This window comes from Pelobates fuscus, chromosome 8, assembly GCF_036172605.1.
Source record: "Pelobates fuscus isolate aPelFus1 chromosome 8, aPelFus1.pri, whole genome shotgun sequence".
Classification (NCBI taxonomy): domain Eukaryota; kingdom Metazoa; phylum Chordata; class Amphibia; order Anura; family Pelobatidae; genus Pelobates; species Pelobates fuscus.
In genome coordinates, this window is record NC_086324.1 from 7,631,793 (window position 1) to 7,650,579 (window position 18,787).

Below are 18,787 nucleotides of genomic sequence, written 5' to 3' on the forward strand. Positions count from 1 at the left end.
ATATATATATATATATATATATATATATATATTGTGTGTGTGTGTGTGTGTGTGCTCGGAATTTAATACGTAATGGATAGTATCTGAAAGGGCAAAGTTGGTTGTGGTGTGCCGAAACCAACGTACGAGTAGGCCTGTAAATAAAAGAGGGCAAAAGAGAAGTTTGAGAAAATACACACTTTATTGCCTTTTTATATAACCAAGTTCCTGAAAGCTTGACAAAGCTCTTTCTCCGGTCGTGGTATATATGTATGGTATATGGAGGATTTCCATCGACCCAGTCTCTTGATGATGTGGGCCGGGGTGTTTGTGCTAGAGGCTGATGAAGCGGCTCCTATGCGGAAGGAGTGCCCGGAGAATGAAGCCGGATTGCAACCCAGTTTGGATAGTAGTGTTCTGACGTGTGCCGTGAATTTAGCCGTGGTGAGCGAGTGCCCTTGTAGTGATAAGAGTGGAAAGTCTGGTAAGTGCGCGTGATGGGTTGACCGTAGGTGGTCTAGCGCCTTGACCAGACACCAAGCATTATCAGTAGGGAAGAGAGGAAGGGAAGAGAGGAATTATGGTGGGGTGTTGTGAGTGATTAGTTTTAGTTGATGGGATCGTAAGTAGGTAGTGATCCTCCACCTTAGTGAGGTGTGATGTTTTTAGGCTGTGCGTGATATCTCTTTGACAAACAACGGTGAACTCTCTGGGTCTTCGTATATTGCAGGTTTACTCACTAAAGAGAATTGTTGGGAATTCAAAGTGAATTTGAAAGTTAAAGAACCACACCTCGGTTTGCTGAAGTACAATATGGGTGAGGAGATGGCGATAAGAAATCCTGCACTTTTATAAAAAAAAAAAATGACACTCCCTGGCTTTCAATCAGTCAGGGAGCTTTCCTTCCTCTTCGGTAAACTTCCCTGAGTTAACGGTAATGGCGGGCGCGCTCTGTATGAGTAAGTCCTCTCATTCTAACCACACCCACGCGGTCTGTGGCTGTTCACAGACTTCTTTGCAAGGAAGGTGCTCTGAGCAATTGCAGCCTCTTGAATTTATCTTCACTGAGCTTAAATGGCACTAAAGTCACCTAAGCAACTTTAGCTTAATGAAGCAGTGTTAGTGTATAGATACACTGCTCAATTCACTGCCATTTAGGAGTTAAATCACTTTGTTTCTGTTTTTATGAAGCCCTTGTCACACCTCCCCTGACTCTGACACAGCCTGCATGAAAAAAAACCTGGTTTCACTTTCAATCAGATGTAATTTACCTTAATTTTATCTCCTGCTCTGTAAGTTGAACTTTAATCACACACAGAAGGGTCTAGCAAGCTATTAACATAGCAGGGGATAAGAAATCTAAATTAAATAGAACTTGCAATAAAGGAAGGATAAACTTTAGATGATTCTTTACAGGAAGTGTTTAGGAAGGCTGTGCAAGTCACATACAGAGAGGTGTGACTAGGGTTCATAAACAAAGTGATTTAACTCCTAAATGGCAGAGAATTGAGCGGTAAGACTGCAGGGGCATGTTCTATACACCAAAACTACTTTATTAAGCTAAAGTTGTTTTGGTGACAATAGTGTCTCTTTAACAAACCAGGAAGTAACAGGACCGGTTGTATGAGTAACAGAAAGGGGAGTGTTACAAGGTTAATTTATAGAAGTGACAGTTTCTTTTGAAATTGCCACATTTTTGTAAAATGAAGTTATTAAACTCTAAATACCTACATTACTTTAGCAAGCTAAAATGAATGTCTCCTTGAACGTCACTTGGAATTCCGGACAATTCCGTTTTCGTGAATAACTGTTAATCTTGCAGAGCTTTGTGAAGTGTATTCCCATTCTGTGCTATGACTGGAATCTGCTGTGTATTATCTTAGCTTCTTAGAAAGCTCCATTTACTGACATTGTAGCATTTTTCCAGCTTTGAGAAATTGCTGTTTGGAAGTTTGACACAAACACTTGTAACTTGCTGTAAACTCACTGGGGAGATTTCTAAATATTGGAGCTGTATCAGGCACGATCTGTCTGGCCTGTGTAAAATTGTCAGAATGCAGAACTGAAATGGTCACAATTGTGTTTGGGTTTTCTCAGTGTGGTTTATTTTCATGTTATCACACTGTATATAGGATGCAGATAATACCCGATAAATAATTGTTCAAGTATTCTAGCACAGTAAAGTGGTTGCTTCATCTAAGTGTTGCTTCTAAGTGTGTGTGTGGTTGGAGATATTCTGGAGAGTTTTACAGAAGCTTCAACTGTCTAAGAGTTGTGCTAAGAGTTCTTTTTTACTGTTACAGGTAAGATTCATCTGTAGGAAAAGGTTACTGACTGCACAAGGTTTGATTTCCTGTTGGTAATTATAAGGCATTTGATTGGATTAGGTAGCTACTTGCTATTGATTGCTATTTAAATTAGCTATTGTTTGCTAATAAGCAGAGGCCTACCCAGGTGTTAAACATTCCTAGTGGGAGGTGATTTGAGGAGTATATAAGGGCTGTTGTCATTAGCTTGGCTAATAGAGCTTGGTTGCTTCATCTAAGTGTTGCTTCTAAGTGTGTGTGTGGTTGGAGATATTCTGGAGATAAACCGGAGGTAATCTGAGGTATCCAGGAGGATAAATAAAAAAAAAAAAAAAAAAAGGTAAAATTTTTTTGATTTAAATTATTCGCCTCATTGGAATGGCAGACTTAGTTCAGTGTAATAGTTGCTTTGCATTTGTTTCACGTTCCACTTTTTGGAGGTTTGGTTGTTGTCTAATCTGTAGACAGTTCTCTATCTTGCGGCAGGAGATTGTATTTTTGAAGTCTGAGATTTGTAAATTATCTGGTAAACAAATTCAGGCTGGAACTGCTGCAAAGCCATTGCCGCAGAGACATACTAGGAATGGCAGATGGATTACTGTAGGATCTGGTAGACTTGGAGTTGTGGATAAAAGGCATATTGCACAGTCTGTTGTTCTACATAATTCATTTTCTGCACTTTCAGAGTGTAGTGGTGTCCTGGAGATAGGCACTGAGGCTAGTGGTGTTGTGCAGAGAGGCACTGAGGCTAGTGGTGTTGTGCAGAGAGGCACTGAGGCTAGTGGTGTTGTGCAGAGAGGCACTGAGGCTAGTGGTGTTGTGCAGAGAGGCACTGAGGCTAGTGGTGTTGTGCAGAGAGGCACTGAGGCTAGTGGTGTTGTGCAGAGAGGCACTGAGGCTAGTGGTGTTGTGCAGAGAGGCACTGAGGCTAGTGGTGTTGTGCAGAGAGGCACTGAGGCTAGTGGTGTTGTGCAGAGAGGCACTGAGGCTAGTGGTGTTGTGCAGAGAGGCACTGAGGCTAGTGGTGTTGTGCAGAGAGGCACTGAGGCTAGTGGTGTTGTGCAGAGAGGCACTGAGGCTAGTGGTGTTGTGCAGAGAGGCACTGAGGCTAGTGGTGTTGTGCAGAGAGGCACTGAGGCTAGAGGTGTTGTGCAGAGAGGCACTGAGGCTAGTGGTGTTGTGCAGAGAGGCTTGAAGACTATGGTGAGGCCTAATAGAAAGCAGTTGTTGTTGGGGGATTCCATCATAAGAGGTGTGGAGATGGACAATGGTGGTCTTGTGAGGTGTCTTCCCGGAGCTACTGCTCACAGAGACAGGAGACGTATCTGTAATATTGTTAAGCAAGCAAAGCAGGAAGGGGAATTGGATGTACTTGTCCATTTAGGGACAAATGACTTGGCTTGCAATGAGGTTTCAGAGGTTAAGGAAGTTTTTAGTGTTTTTGCCAATGATATACGGCAGGTTGCTTCCACACTGTCATTCTCTGAAGTTCTGCCTGTGCATAACACTCAGAACGACAGGCGGATGCGTATTAGGGACTTTAACTTGTGGCTTGGTGAATGGTGTCGGGAGCAAGGATTTGGCTTTATTGCTCATGGTAGCTCTGTTTGGAATGGAAATAAACTGTACAAAAAAGATGGTTTGCATCTTTCTCAAAAGGGAACAAATGTTCTCAGTGAGCAGTTCAGAGGTTTTGCTAGGATGTTTTTAAACTAGGAGGGGGGGGCAAAAGGGTGATAAAACATCAATCCAATTGTCCCCCAAAACAAGGACAGAAGGTGCCTGTAGCAAGTGTGTTAAAAAATGATAAGCTTAGAGTCATGTCTACAAATGCTCGCAGTTTAGGGAATAAGATCCATGAACTTGTGGCAATAATGGCAACTGATAGTGTAGATTTAGTCGCTGTTACTGAGACATGGTATAATGAGAAAAATGACTGGGACATAGCAATACCAGGGTACTCTTTATATAGAAAAGACAGGGAAGGCAAGAAAGGGGGAGGGGTGGCCCTGTATGTAAAGGATAGCATAAAATCTAGCCTAATAAAGGTTAGTGAGGCGAACATAGAGTCCGTTTGGGTTACGTTAGAATTTGGTAATCACACAGTAACTCGTGTAGGTGTGATTTATAGGCCCCCAGGACAAATTGAAGAGTTAGATAATCTACTAGTTGAAGAAATAGCTAAAATGACAATGAAGGGGGAAGTTATCATCATGGGTGACTTTAATCTTCCTGATGTGAATTGGAAAACAAAAATAGCTACTTGTGCCAGGAGCACACATATTCTAAACTCCCTACTGGGATTGTCTCTAAAACAAGTCGTTGAGGAGCCAACTCGTAAAGAGGCCATACTAGATTTAGTGTTAACAAATGGAGATTTGGTATCAGATATTACTGTAGGTGAAAGTTTAGGATCCAGTGATCATCAGTCAGTGTGGTTTAATATAAGAACAGTGACTGAGTCACACCACACAAAAACAAAAGTTTTAGACTTTAGAAAAACAGACTTTTCTAAAATTAGAATATGTGTAAAGGAGTCATTATCAGACTGGAGCAATTTATATGGAGTCCAAAAGAAATGGGATTATTTAAAAGTTGCACTACTGAAGGCAACAGAAAATTGCATTAGGCTTGTCAGTAAAAGCAAAAAATTCAAGAAACCACTGTGGTACTCCGCAGATGTGGCCAAAATAGTAAAAAACAAAAAGTTAGCATTTAGTAATTATAAAAAAACCCAGAGTGAGGAAGACAGAATGACCTATAAGATTAGGCAGAAAGAGGCTAAGCAAGTTATAAGAGCTTCCAAATCCCACACAGAAGAGAAAATAGCACAGTCAGTAAAAAAGGGGGACAAAACTTTTTTTAGATACATAAATGAGAAAAGAAAAGTAAAACAAGGATTAGTTAGATTAAAAACAAAAGAAGGAAGGTATGTAGATGAGGATAAAGGTCTAGCTGACTGCCTCAATGAATATTTTTGTTCGGTATTTACAGATGAAAATGAAGGAAAGGGACCTCAGTTAAGAAAAAGGATAAATGAGTCATTTATTACACGTGAGTTTACAGAGGAAGAGGTTCTATTTCAACTGTCAAAAGTAAAGACAAATAAGTCAATGGGACCTGATGGAATACACCCAAAGCTATTAAAAGAGCTTAGTGGTGTACTAGCAAAACCATTAACAGATTTATTTAACCAATCATTGATAACAGGAGTAGTCCCAGAAGATTGGAAGTTAGCAAATGTTGTGCCCATTCACAAGAAAGGTAATAGGGAGGAGTCGGGCAACTATAGGCCAGTAAGCCTTACTTCAGTAGTGGGGAAAGTGATGGAAACCATGTTAAAGGATAGGATTGTTGAACATCTAAAAACACATGGATTTCAAGACCAGAGACAACATGGGTTTACTTCAGGGAGATCATGCCAAACTAATCTTATTGATTTTTTTGATTGGGTAACTAAAACTATAGATCAGGGTGGTGCAGTAGACATTGCTTACCTAGATTTCAGTAAGGCTTTTGACACTGTTGCACATAGAAGGCTTATCAATAAACTACAATCTTTGAGTTTGGATTCCAATATTGTTGAATGGGTAAGGCAGTGGCTGAGTGACAGGCAACAGAGGGTTGTAGTCAATGGAGTATATTCAAAGCTTGGGCTTGTCACCAGTGGGGTACCTCAGGGATCTGTACTTGGACCCATTCTCTTTAATATTTTTATTAGTGATATTGCAGAAGGTCTTGATGGTAAGGTGTGTCTTTTTGCGGATGATACTAAGATATGTAACAGGGTTGATGTTCCAGGAGGGATAAGCCAAATGGAAAATGATTTAGGTAAACTAGAAAAATGGTCAGAGTTGTGGTAAGTGCAAGATAATGCATCTTGGACGTAAAAACCCAAGGGCAGAGTACAGAATATTTGATAGAGTCCTAACCTCAACATCTGAGGAAAGGGATTTAGGGGTGATTATTTCTGATGACTTAAAGGTAGGCAGACAATGTAATAGAGCAGCAGGAAATGCTAGCAGAATGCTTGGTTGTATAGGGAGAGGTATTAGCAGTAGAAAGAGGGAAGTGCTCATGCCATTGTACAGAACACTGGTGAGACCTCACTTGGAGTACTGTACACAGTACTGGAGACCCTATCTTCAGAAGGATATTGATACCTTAGAGAGAGTTCAAAGAAGGGCTACTAAACTGGTTCATGGATTGCAGGATAAAACTTACCAGGAAAGGTTAAAGGATCTTAACATGTATAGCTTGGAGGAAAGACGAGACAGGGGGGATATGATAGAAACATTTAAATACATAAAGGGAATCAACACAGTAAAGGAGGAGACTATATTTAAAAGAAGAAAAACTACCACAACAAGAGGACATAGTCTTAAATTAGAGGGACAAAGGTTTAAAAATAATATCAGGAAGTATTACTTTACTGAGAGGGTAGTGGATGCATGGAATAGCCTTCCAGCTGAAGTGGTAGAGGTTAACACAGTAAAGGAGTTTAAGCATGCGTGGGATAGGCATAAGGCTATCCTAACTATAAGATAAGGCCAGGGACTAATGAAAGTATTTAGAAAACTGGGCAGACTAGATGGGCCGAATGGTTCTTATCTGCCGTCACATTCTATGTTTCTATGTTTCTATGGTCTAGAGAGAGCTTCTTATGTAACAGATTTAGTGGTTATGGTGTTGGGAGTGTTCTGTAGCAGAAGTAATTACCAGAAAAGTGACCGTTCGCCTTTTATTTTTTTTTTAAATCCAGAATCGTCCTGTTAAACAATCTATTGTATTGGTATTTATATCAAACATACAATAATGGCGTCTTGTGACAGCTGCCATTATCATGTCTGTACTCTGTACAAGCACACGAGAGGCTGGCTGAGTGTTTTGTATGAAATTGGGAGGTGGATTACTAAAACTATTTCAGCGTAACCCATCCATACCCCTTTCCAATCACCATAAAGTGCGAGCTTGTAAATTGGCCTTGTTTCATTATGCTGTTTCTGTAGTTTGTACTCGGCTCTGGGGAATGTTGCAAGTGCTTGCTATTTCTGTGGGTAATACGAATTGACTTTCTGGGCGGTTGCATTCTTCTCCTCAGGTGATCAGCCACTTAAAGGGACAGTTTTGCCTTAATTGTTGGCAAAGTCTCACTTTGTATGGAACGTATTCTCTTTTGCCATTCCCCCCCCCCGATCAATAAATATAGGCCTTCCGACAGCAGTCTGTGATAGAGCATGAATGAGGAGCATACCCCATAAAAACTAAAAAATATTCGATAAATCTATATCCATGCATTAATGTGCACATATTTGCTGACTGGATAAATAAACCAAATACTCTATAATATATACAAAAAAAGCCATAATAAATATACAGTGAACACAAAACAATCAAATATAATCATGGAGAGAGAAAAAGATACAGGTTCTCAAACCTATCTCAATATATGCCCAAAGAAAGACCAGATAGCACAAGAAAACCGTGTGAGAGGCGAGGGATACCAGAGCTAAATAAATGATCCCTGCGAAGATTGGAAGAGCCAATTTCAGCTGCTGTCACAGAAACCAAAACATAACTAAACCAAAGCGCTTTTAAAATCATTCCATTCCTAAAACAAGCAGCTGTGTCCCTTTTGGCTTCTAGATTATTTGTAAGAAACGTGACGAGTTTCAGAGACAATGCTATTTTGAGGTCGTGTTTGTATCAGTCGTTTTTACTGCGTTTTTCTAAATTTGGAACGTATTATTCTGTTTCTGAAATACTTGTTTATATTATGCTGCATTGTTTGGGACTATTGGTTGGCACTTTTAGACTAGAGATGTGACTTTTTATGTAACAAAGGGTTAATTATCCAGGAAACTAAACGCACATCCTGCATGCGGAGTATCAGCTTAGTCCCAGTTTCCTAAACTGCGTTAATCCCATGTGTTGGAATACAGGGAAATATTGCAATAAGGATACATCAGTCTTGTGATCACTATCAAGTTCTTGTCATTTCTCTCTCAGTTCACTGTGTGTGTGTAGAATATACACTGTGTAATTCAGCTATGTTGGGGGAGGTGTGTGTAATATTATTTTTTAATTTTAGGTTTCTCCCCCCTTTGTTTGATTACAAATAACTCCTAGACTTTTAAATGGCCAATTAAGGGACCATTAGGAGAGTATAAAATCACTGTTCTAAAATGTGAAAATCTAAAACCCATTGTTGGGAACCATAAATACTATGTAAGGGGTTGGGATGACAATGTTGGTCTTGATCCCACAATGGTGAGTTAATAGGAACGTGTGGCACCGGCATCCTATATAGACGTGTCTCCTTAGATTGCAGTGCTGCTGGTGATAGAGTGAAAATGAAATTGCTGCCATAGATCACTCCGATACATTGTGTATTCAATGTAAAATATAGAGACCTATTAACTTTTTCCCTCTGTTTCACTGCCACCATCTTAAAGCTTTGTGGGTGTTCCCCCTTCGTGAAACACCCACCTCCAGGCTGTCTTCTGTCTAAATGGAGATTAAATAAGCTATTCCGGGGGCGGAGCCAGCGCCAGAGAAAGCAAGACGCACATTACCACAGCTCCGTCTGCTTAACCGGCATGACACACGCCTTAGGTCACTGACCGCTCCTCAGGCTGAGCGACACCTCTTAAACACAACTATTCCAAAAGCCCTATACCGCCAGAAATCAGGGCGCATCCCGCTCTTACCAAGCACCCTCCAGTCCTAGTAACACGCGCCATGGCACAGACATGAGGGAACTTGGCAAACAAACTCTTATACACACACAAAAAAGGGTTAACATGATGCAAATGTTGTTGTACTATATACTGAAACCGTATTATTGTCTGTTCAACGTCTCTTTAACTTCAACTGAAAAGCTTTGTATTTAACAACCTGCAAAAATAAAGAATTTAAAAAAAAAAGCTATTCCGGTAAAGTACATGAATATCAGACGTTGAATAAAAGGCCCTTTAAATGATGGCATCACAAAGTCTTACTTGGGAAACTAAAATGTTTTGTGGCTACACCCCCCTCACCCCCTTTATGTTTCCATTTCTCTTAATAAATTTGTCCAGGATTGTTTCACTAGAAGGGTTTACTATACAGAAAGCCGCTCTGTATATTGTATTGCATTCAAACCAAATCCTTTTCTAATTCTAGTAGAAATGATTTATTATGAATATCCTGCGTTTCTAGTGAGGATCTGCAGACCGGTTTCATTCTGTTAGACGTATTGCTGGGGGACACGCAATGCTGCATGGAGATTGTCACATTGCTGTATTTATCACAGAGAAGTGGGTTGTTATCCAGCTGTGGCCGGAGTCTAGGTTTACGTATCGGGATGGCTGTGGCCGGAGTCTAGGTTTACGTATCGGGATGGCTGTGGCCGGAGTCTAGGTTTACGTATCGGGATGGCTGTGGCCGGAGTCTAGGTTTACGTATCGGGATGGCTCTGGCCGGAGTCTAGGTTTACGTATCGGGATGGCTCTGGCCGGAGTCTAGGTTTACGTATCGGGATGGCTGTGGCCGGAGTCTAGGTTTACGTATCGGGATGGCTGTGGCCGGAGTCTAGGTTTACGTATCGGGATGGCTGTGGCCGGAGTCTAGGTTTACGTATCGGGATGGCTCTGGCCGGAGTCTAGGTTTACGTATCGGGATGGCTGTGGCCGGAGTCTAGGTTTACGTATCGGGATGGCTCTGGCCGGAGTCTAGGTTTACGTATCGGGATGGCTGTGGCCGGAGTCTAGGTTTACGTATCGGGATGGCTCTGGCCGGAGTCTAGGTTTACGTATCGGGATGGCTCTGGCCGGAGTCTAGGTTTACGTATCGGGATGGCTGTGGCCGGAGTCTAGGTTTACGTATCGGGATGGCTGTGGCCGGAGTCTAGGTTTACGTATCGGGATGGCTGTGGCCGGAGTCTAGGTTTACGTATCGGGATGGCTCTGGCCGGAGTCTAGGTTTACGTATCGGGATGGCTCTGGCCGGAGTCTAGGTTTACGTATCGGGATGGCTGTGGCCGGAGTCTAGGTTTACGTATCGGGATGGCTGTGGCCGGAGTCTAGGTTTACGTATCGGGATGGCTGTGGCCGGAGTCTAGGTTTACGTATCGGGATGGCTCTGGCCGGAGTCTAGGTTTACGTATCGGGATGGCTGTGGCCGGAGTCTAGGTTTACGTATCGGGATGGCTCTGGCCGGAGTCTAGGTTTACGTATCGGGATGGCTGTGGCCGGAGTCTAGGTTTACGTATCGGGATGGCTCTGGCCGGAGTCTAGGTTTACGTATCGGGATGGCTCTGGCCGGAGTCTAGGTTTACGTATCGGGATGGCTGTGGCCGGAGTCTAGGTTTACGTATCGGGATGGCTGTGGCCGGAGTCTAGGTTTACGTATCGGGATGGCTGTGGTCGGAGTCTAGGTTTACGTATCGGGATGGCTCTGGCCGGAGTCTAGGTTTACGTATCGGGATGGCTGTGGCCGGAGTCTAGGTTTACGTATCGGGATGGCTCTGGCCGGAGTCTAGGTTTATGTGTGTGAATATTGTGATAGATTTTAGGAGGCGAGCTTTGGACTGGAATCTTTTTAAAGGAAAAAGGAAGGATGAACCAATTCTGTGGGGGAAGGGATGATTTCGGAAAAGGCGCTATCTCCCTACATTAAGCCTGTTTTTCTCATCCCAGGAAATCCTTCCCTGTGTTAGTCTGTGGCCCTCTACTTTTATCATGTGCTATACTTCTCACTCAGGACCAATTTAAAGAGAAAATGTTGCTGTTTTTTTTGACCGTTCATACCCAGTAAACAATAGGGAGATTTAGAAAAGTATTCTGTTCTGAAAAGTGGCGCAGAATTGTAAAAGGGGAGACATTAACTCTGCAATGTTCCTGCTGGTTTCCATGGTAACCGCCATGTACGTCTAGTACTTTGCACAGTTTCAGGGCAAGACACTTTGATAAATCTGCCCCAAAGTCTGTTCTGGACAATATTTGGGGCATCAAAACACAGAATTACTGCACCAAATGGTCAGTAAGTGGCAGCATTTTGGCTCCATTTCCATGGTTTTCATGTTTGCTCCTGTCTTGCCGGCTGTCACATTCTTTTATTTTAGGAGAGAGGATGGGGTTTCCTTAAAGGGTAATGTTTTAATTCTATTCCACTGCATCTCATATCCCATCCCCACCAGGTAATGTGGAACAGGGGTGAATCGAGATCCACGTCTCGTTCATTTCACTGTCCTGTATGGAGTCCCGTCCTGGTGTGAGTTTACCTTATACACACCAGTTGGTTGGATTTGCTTTTATGCCTATTTGTGTAATTATAAAAAACGCTCATTGTATGTGTGTTGGTGATTTCTCTCCCTTAATCAAATCTTTGTAATTTGCTATTGTATATTCTTTCATTCCATGGCCTTTATATACACAATAATCTTCCTTTTTATTTTGTTTGTTTTTAACTTTCCCAGCAGCAGGCTGGGTACTACATCTCCTCCTGACCCTCGGTTAGGCAGCGGCTCCCCTCTCCCTCTCTGTTCAGTCAGATCATAATCCCAGTGACGTCTGCAAATGGAAGAAAACGTATTAGTTTATGATTTCAGCCATTTATATCTACAGAAATCCATTTTTCCTCCTGAGTGCCGTGGCCCCTTGCCAGGAATTGAGTATGCTTACAGAACAATCTCTCCTTCCCCTAACATAGTTACGCTGCTCTGTCTGCGCAGACTGGCTCCAGTATCAATGAAACACATTTACGGGCAGCCCTGTGTATTCTCAGAGCAGAGAGCTAAACTAGTAAGTACCTCGGGAGGAAAGTCGGGGCGTTTACAGGGACCTGTTAATCTATAAATGCGTGATTTTGTGGAGTTGGATCTTGTAAATATGGGGAATTTGTATTTACGGCAATGTAAGTTGTAGTTTCTCTTCATGTAGGACAGAAAAATGCATTGTTGTGCAAAATATTTCCTATGATGTCTCTCGAGAGAAGCTTGTGTGACCAGTATTTTCTTTATCTGATTCATTTCTGTTTTTGGTTTTATTCCTTCATTTAGTACACGGTGCTAATAATTAGTCAGTCCTTGTGTTTTCCATGTATATTGGGAAGTGTCTGTGACTGTCGGATATTTCCACAATGCGCGGCTTGTGAACTGTCAGGTGCTCACATTAGATTGCCTGTTCTGTGTGCAGGCATGGGAGAAGCTCTGTTCTAACTCTCGAGCGAATAACGTGAACTTTCAAAGAAAAAATACAATTAAGATAATTTGTGGTCTCTTCCCACAGTTCTATCTGTATCCTTCGTATTGCTTATTTTGTAAAATTACCTTTATGTGGTAGGGGAGGCAGGCATAGTTAAGGTTTTTTTTTTTTGTTATTGTTGACCCTTTAAAAATAAGCAAATTCTTCTAATTTTCTTTCTAATATTTGCGAGAATTAAATGTTTCCTTACTCTGCTGTGTAGCATTTATCATTTCCACCCAATAAAAACCCACTAGAGAGCAAAACTCTCAAAATAGTACCACTGATGAAAAATCACTTTTTGGTCTCTGGTTCTCCTGGTTCCGTCAACTCTGCTCTACAGCCCATCATTGGCCACAGTGTACTGCAGAAAGGAAGATACACTGGGGCGAGGGGGGTGTGCCATGTAACATTTACTCTAGGCCAGCGTTTCCCAATTGGGGTTCCGCCTTGAATTGCCACATCCAAGATGGCAGCCGCTACCTTCTGTTCCCGGAAGGTCGGAAACAGCAGAGATCGCACAATCTTAAAAGATCGCAAGACTGTGCCGTTATGCCTGTCCTCCATCAGCCATTTCATATCCACTCAGTGAGAGAGAGTGGAAGCATTTAGGCAGGTGCTCAGCTCACATTATTGGCCACAGGAGAAAGGGTTTCTTTATTTTTTATTGATGCATTTTGTGGTTACATTTCAAGGTATGTAAGGAGAAAGGATTTCTTTTACTGCCTTTAGAGTAGTGCCCGTTGTGGCATATTAGGATAGGTTTATTTTATATTTTTTTTGTAGAGAATGTGTTTAAAATTTCTTAGCTGGAAACAAGTTACTTGGGTTGGGCTTCTCAAATTTTTATTTTTTATTTTTTTTGTTGGTTAAACTTATTTACCTATACTTTTTTTCTGCTTATTGTCTGTAGAAATCAGTGATAAACCAAAAATGTTTTTATTTTTTAAGAGCTATTAAAACGGCATACTCTGTACTAAAGTGTTTTTCCACTCAAAGGCTGACTCCAAATCCTGCTTATGGTTCCAAGTGCTTCATAAAACATCCTTTTCAGTCAGGTAGTGAGATCTGTTTTAACATGTGCCGATCTTTTTGCACCAAGACTGACTAAAAATCCTGCTTACGTTCTTTGAGTTTTACAAGAAACTGCATCCATTGCAGCCAGGTAGGGAAATCTGACATTTATTTTCAAGTGTTTTGTTTATTTTTACCAACCAACATCCATGAATTTGGACATCTGGTTAAAACAAGGAACATTGAAGAGAAAAATGACTTCTTCTAACTGTTCATCACCTATAGAAACTGAGAAAAAGACAAGAAAACTCATCCCAAATAGTTGAATCTACTGTTCCTCAAATAGCAGTGACAAGTCAAAGAAAAAAGAAAAGCGCACAATGCCAGCCCAATCTTCTTCTCAAACAAAGAAATTATGACGACAGCTACTTGTCATTTGGATTCACAAGTGCCAGAAATAAAAATATTCCTCAAGTACAATGCTTAATTTGCAAGAAAATATTGCCAAACCGTTCGTTACCACCTGCTAAATTACGCCGTCATTTTGAGCAAAACCACGCAGACTACAAAGATAAAGAAATTGCCTTTTTTTAAGTGAAAATTTCAGGAGTATCATAAGACTAAACAGTTTATGAGCAAAATATTTAAATTGATGATAAAAAAGCCACTTATTTAAAGGTTTGTGCTACAGCAAAAACATTTTTTGGGGGGATTCCACAATGTTGGTATACTGTGTCAAAGGGTTAGATGGGAAAAGTTAATTGGGAGCCCCTGCTCTAGGCGTACACTGTCAGTGAGCTACAACACAGGAGACATTGCAGATTTCCACAGTGTAAGATTGTATCCAATAGAGCACAGTATGGGGTTACTCAAACCAAGAAATATTTCTTGCTTCAAGTAAACCTTGCTAGCTAGTTCCCAACACTAAAATTAGTCAAATTTACCTCTGCTCTTGTGCAAAGGTCTCCCTGCAGCCCGATCCTTCTGTAGATGTCTCTTCCCCACCCCCCCAGAGAGATGGGACATGGGTGGCACGTACTGCCATTGGATGTTTATCCCTAGCCTGCTGTCGCCTGACTCACAGAGTTTACAGTGAGATTGGTGGAGTTACACCTCGGTTTGTGCAGCATTTCACAGCGAATTGCTTTATGGGGGACAACATGTAGCTGATACAGAGACAGGAGGCGCTGCGGCTGGTTTGGGAGGTCATGTGATGTTTGGGAGCACTGATCGCAGACCTAGCTCACATGCATTGCTTTACGTGGGGTGGGGGGGGGGGTAAATCCTTCTCCTTCATAATGTTAATGTCAGTGGGTGTCAGTGATGGAGCTTTAAATGCAAAGTGCAAAAAATAAGTTTGGTTAATGCTGTCCTAAAAATCTTTCTTTGAAGACTAACCATATTTTAAACTGAAAAACATGGCCGTTTCCTCCACACACCCCTAGGGATAGCTAAACATTTGCCATGTAATGTTAAATGATGTGTACATAATGCGGGTGCCAGCGTTGCGGCCTGTTACAGGCTGACATGTTTATTAAAAGCTGATTTAGCTGCCAGTCTTTAATCCCTGGGCAGGCTTCACTTTGGAAGTAAGTGGACACGCATGGCAGGACTCTCGCTCCCTGTAAGTGGTAATTGGTGATTAACTCAATTAATTTTATTTTCTTGAAATCTATTTATTCTAATGTTTAGAAGCTGACCCACTTTGAGCGTTGTGTGTCCCAGGGACATTGGGGAAGTCTTTCATGGAGAAATCTGCTTATACGTCAGGCAGGAAGCCTAAAGGGGAAGTGTATACTTTATACACACTAGGCTGTGAACAAAGGGAGGAAAGACGATAATGTGGGAGACTGCTCTTTATGAAATCCTAGCATTTGGTAATGTCCGTGGTTAGACGCATTCTGTAGTAATATTGCTGTGAAAGGCATACACCAACCTGCCAGTGATTGTCAATACGTTTTCTCCACTAGATTATACAGGTAGTGACTGCATATCATTTTTTTATTTTATTTTTTTTAAATTCTTTATTTTTACTCGACAGGCAAAATCAGTGTACAGAAACGGTCAGGCTTACGCAGAAGCTAACATAAACATTGCAAGTAGTGTAAACAATACAGATTAAGTAGGCATTGCGCATCCTACCAACCCCCCCCCCCCCCCTGCACAACTGGTACCCCATCGAGGGAGTTCTATATTTATATTAATTTAGGCATATGGGCGGCATTTGGGACCCCTTCTTTTACCTTATGTCTTATGGCTAAACCCGCTCGTGGGATTCCTAGCACCTCCAGCAGCTTGATTATGCCTGGTATATAAAAAGAAAACAAAAAAGAAAAACTTGTCCCTTGGAGACCAAGGGGTAAAAGAGAGAAAATATATAAAAATAAAAAAATAAAATGCAGAAGAGAAAACGTATAGCAGGAATCGAAATAATAAGTAAGAATACAGTTTTGAAAGAAAGTGAGAAGAGACAGTTAGTTAAGAAAAAGATGAGGGAGGGGGAAGGGGGGGGGGGAGAATGTCCCTGTTTGCAGTATTATACCCGTATTGGTCTGGGGGGCCTTCGTATGGACAGAGTCCAGTCTCTGGGCAGTATCCTTTCAAACTCCACTCGAGCCCACTGGACTGTTGTCCCAAGGCTCCCATAGTTTTTGGAAAGACACAGTCGTACCCTTCACCCTAGCCGTCAAGTCATCCATAATTCTACATTCACGTATTCTAGAGATCACCCCTGAGAACTCCGGGCTCTCTGGTTTTAGCCACTTAGTCGCTATCTCTCTGCGCGCACTTAGTTATTTTATGAGTTAGTTTCTGCTCTCTCCTAGTCCACCCGTCAACTGTTCTGTTTAGTAAATATATCCAGGGGTCGATTAAAAGTTTGTTTCAGCAGATCTTCTACCGCTTTCCAAAAACTGCGTATCTTCGAGCAATCCCACCACATGTGGATGTACGTTCCGCGGGATCCGCAGCCTCTCCAGCAGTCGTCCGTATCCAGTTTATGCATTTTGTATAGTTTTACGGGCGTAGTATACCACCGGAACATAATCTTTGAAGTCTGTTCCTGGAGTGTGACGCATATGGAAGCATTTTTATTCGCTTCCCAGATCTCCTGCCACTCGATTCCTTCCAATGCCTCCCCGAGATCCGCTTCCCATTGCTCAGTGTATGTCAAACCCCCCAACTCTTTATATTATGTACTAAGGTGAGCATACAAATGTGTGATCATACCTTTAGGTGCCAATTCGTCCGAACAAATTTTCTTGAACGTCAGCTTCTTCAGGGCTGCTGCTCTAATAAGCGGTCGTCTAGCAAAATCCCGTATCTGAATAAATCGAAAAAAGTCTGCGGGGGTGAAATGGTTGCCTTGTTGTATGTCCTCAAACTGGATGATCTCCCCGTTACGGTATAATTGATGAATCCGCTGTAGTCCGGCTCTTTCCATGTTCCTAAAGTCCCTTGGAGCCATGCCGGGTTGGAACTCTCTGTTCCTAAGTAGGGGGGTGAGAGGGGAGGGAGTCGACGCTAGTCCGTATTTAGCATTTGTCGTGTCCCAAATGTGGCGCGAGTTGAGTATGGCTGGACATGTCGCTCTTATCATAGGCCTATGCTCCTTAGGGACCCACATCGTGAATTGGGGTATATCCGAACCAACCAGCATGGACTCAATCTCCACCCACCTTCTTTCCTCTGGCGGGGAGTGCCACATGGCAACCTGCGTCAATTGAGCCGCCAGATAGTAGAAATACAGGTTAGGCAGTCCAAGCCCCCCCCCCTATCTTTACGTCTATACAGGATCTTTCTGGAGATCCTGCGCCTTTTATTCTGCCAAATGAAATCCCCTATCGATTTTTGTAGCGGTGCCAATTGTGCTTTTGCAACTCGTACAGGTAGCGCTTGGAATAGAAACAAGAGGCGCGGGAGGACATTCATCTTAACAGAGTTGATCCGTCCTATCCAAGAGATAGGTTTGTCCGTCCATTTGTCTAGATCCCTTATCAGCGCCCTGAACATGGGAGTGTAGTTCGCAGAATATAAACATTCCGGTTCTGCCGTTGAATTCCTAAGTACGTCAAGGAGTCTTTTTCCATCTTTATATTGTAGGTCTCCTGTATGTCCCTCATTTCTGCCTCCGAAAGGCCCACTGACATAGCGCTGGATTTGTGGATGTTTGCTTTATATCCGGACGCCTCCCCGTATGCCGTTATTACCTCTTGCAGTGCAGACATTGAAGCTGCAGGCTCCATCATGGTCAGGAGGACGTCGTCCGCATACGCCGAGACGGTAAAGTCTCTATCCCCCACCCTGACTCCTCTGATGTTCGGGTGATTGCGTATCGCTTGTAACAAGGGTTCAAGTGCCAATACGAAGAGAAGAGGGGAAAGTGGGCACCCCTGTCTGGTCCCGTTGTAGAGCCTGAAAGGTTTCAGCGGGGCTCACGTTATCAGCACTTGTGCCCTCACCTTATGATACATTGCCTTGATAAGTTATGTATTCCCCGGAAATTCCAAATGCTTCAGCACGGAGAACAGAAATTGCCATCGAACCCTGTCGAAGGCCTTTTCTGCGTCGATAGATACGATCAGGGTGGGTGTCCCGGTGACCTTTTCCTTCCAAATCAGGTCTGCATTCCTCCTCGTATTTTCAAACAATTGCCGACCTTGGATGAAACCCACCTGGTCTGCATGTATGAGAGAGTTCAGTAACGGGTTCAATCTGTCCGCTTGCACTCTTTTTTTTCATATCATGGTTGATTAATGAGCTCATTTTTTTATTTTTATAATCACTGTATTGTTTTTTTTTTTTTTTGGCTAAGCTGTGTAACACCCCTTCATTCACTGGGGTGGTCCTAGAGAAGTTAATTGGTTTCTCCAGTCTGAGAAATAATGTGCATGCAGACATATAACCTCATGTGTGGCGGTGGTGCTAATGTGACGTCACGTAGGTGTACAAAGTGTCGGTGGATTCCAGTGGAGTGCCCTGTGCACATGGTTATTACAGCTGTCTGTCCTGGTGTCACTTTTATTCTGCAGACCTCCGCTGCACCCCAACTTTTCTGTTTTGAAGGCTGTGCTGATCTTTTTATTTTCATGTGAAATTTTTTTATTTTTGTTCATCAAATTAGATATTTTTAAATGTAACTTTGCAGCACTTGGATAGAAAGTTCAGCCTGCGTATTAAACCAGGAAAGTTATGGTGACCTGACTTGACAGAATGCTCCCTTTTATGTAATCATTGCGCTTGGATCTCACTTGGTCCCAGAAATGA

At 42.3% G+C, this 18,787-nt stretch overlaps 1 protein-coding gene and 1 long non-coding RNA gene across 3 annotated transcripts in view; one reads left to right on the top strand and one right to left on the bottom strand.

Annotated features, from left to right (window-relative positions):
* RALB (RAS like proto-oncogene B) overlaps positions 1-18,787 on the top strand; it is a 32,627-nt gene that overhangs the window by 3,867 nt on the left and 9,973 nt on the right. The window contains exon 1 of one of the 2 annotated variants that reach the window (XM_063429201.1): positions 12,003-12,067. The exons of the other annotated variant lie outside the window; for it this stretch is intronic. The gene's annotated coding sequence lies outside the window, so the exon portion shown is untranslated. Of the gene's footprint in view, positions 1-12,002; positions 12,068-18,787 lie in introns of those variants that run through there. 2 annotated transcript variants of the gene reach the window in all.
* The window catches only part of LOC134571118 (uncharacterized), a 49,633-nt gene continuing 42,573 nt past the window's right edge, over positions 11,728-18,787 (bottom strand). The window contains exon 3 of the long non-coding RNA XR_010085187.1: positions 11,728-11,836. This is a non-coding gene — a long non-coding RNA (uncharacterized LOC134571118). The remainder of the gene's footprint in view (positions 11,837-18,787) is intronic.